We start from the raw sequence: 1,503 nt of genomic DNA on the forward strand, positions 1-1,503 counted from the left end.
TTATATATATATATATGTATATATACACATGAATTTTTTTTTAATACATATTTTACCTGTGAATTTGCGTGTGTAAACTGGGAATGCATACGACGAGTTTCTCTGCCTTAGGTATACAGAAAACACTCGGCGAGAAATGGAAGAAAGAAGAAAAAAAAATAATAATGATAATAACATCGAACACAAGGATGATAAATCGATATCTGAGAGAAAGAGAGAGTGAGACACTGTGTTCTTCCACTCTACAAAACAAGATACTTCGTTTAGGATTTACTGAGAATCACCAGGCGTTTGACATTCAGAACTGGAAGAAAACTCTATTCTCATTTTTGCGCAATTTAAAAGATATATAGAAATCCTAACTGAAGGAGTGAAGCAAGTAAAGTTGATGCTAGATATGTATCCTAGCTATCAGACCTTCTGATGTAATAATATGAGGAAGAAATGTAGAAGAGGGCAAACATTTGCGAGTGGGTATTTGTCGAAAGTGGTTTAAAATTTTAAAAAATGAGACGAGGACTGAAGAGGGGTAATATAATTTAGATCAGGGCTTCTCAACCGGGGTCCATATGGACCCTGGAGGTCCATATGGACCCTGGAAGTCCATATATCGTTTTGCGGTCCATAGATACAATATAATAAATTGGGTGTTCACGGTAATTTTTCAGGGGCCATGAAGGAATGGATTCAGACAAGTGTGTGTGTGTGTGTATGAGCAATAAATTGGGTATACATCAACGATACATGTAATATTTCATCAATTACTTTTATGCAATTCCTAATGACATTTAAGCATAAAAAACATCACATGTCTATGGGAGTCCATCCAAAGAAAACGGAAGTCAAAACGGTCTATGGGCCAAACATGGTCGAGAATGCTGACTTTAGGGAAAGTGTTTCAGTGAATATTAAACTGGGGGTCATTTTACCGTGGAAGTACCCATTTTATCGTTGGAGTAACTTTTGAACAGAAAGGCCTTTGAAGAGATGAACTGGGTATTGTTCAGAAAAAATGAAATGAAAGTGATTAAAATTTAGGAGTGAGATTTGGGTTGAGTGGTTAAGAAGGAAGAGAAAGGGGCACAAAAGGGAGATTCGGATTAAAGGGATGAGTTTTAAGGAGAAACGTAATAGTTGGGCGCTTACTACCTCACATATTCGCGTGCCCGCGTGCGCATGCGTGCACTAACGTTATGTCGAATATTTCAGTATATGAAATACATACGCACGTACGAATATGCATATTTTCATAAGTAAAACGGAAGATATAAACAAATCACAAAGCTAAGGAAATATATAAATAAAGCGTTGAAAAATTGTAAAACGGAAGTTCTAAAGGGATCACATAATCAAGAAAATATATAAAGATAGCTTGAACAAGTAACTGTTATAAATACATTAAAGAGGTTCAAATGTGTGGGTGCTGATGTATGTATATATATGATATATACATATATATGCATATATATGTGTGTTTGTATGTGTGTATCTATCTATCTATCT

General features: G+C 35.2%; 1 long non-coding RNA gene across 3 annotated transcripts in view; it reads right to left on the bottom strand.

Moving 5' to 3' along the window:
- Window positions 1-1,503, bottom strand: part of LOC128249765 (uncharacterized) — a 19,050-nt gene that overhangs the window by 11,609 nt on the left and 5,938 nt on the right. The gene's annotated exons all lie outside the window — the stretch shown is intronic.

The sequence above is a fragment of the Octopus bimaculoides genome, chromosome 18 (assembly GCF_001194135.2).
Source record: "Octopus bimaculoides isolate UCB-OBI-ISO-001 chromosome 18, ASM119413v2, whole genome shotgun sequence".
In the NCBI taxonomy this organism is placed as follows: domain Eukaryota; kingdom Metazoa; phylum Mollusca; class Cephalopoda; order Octopoda; family Octopodidae; genus Octopus; species Octopus bimaculoides.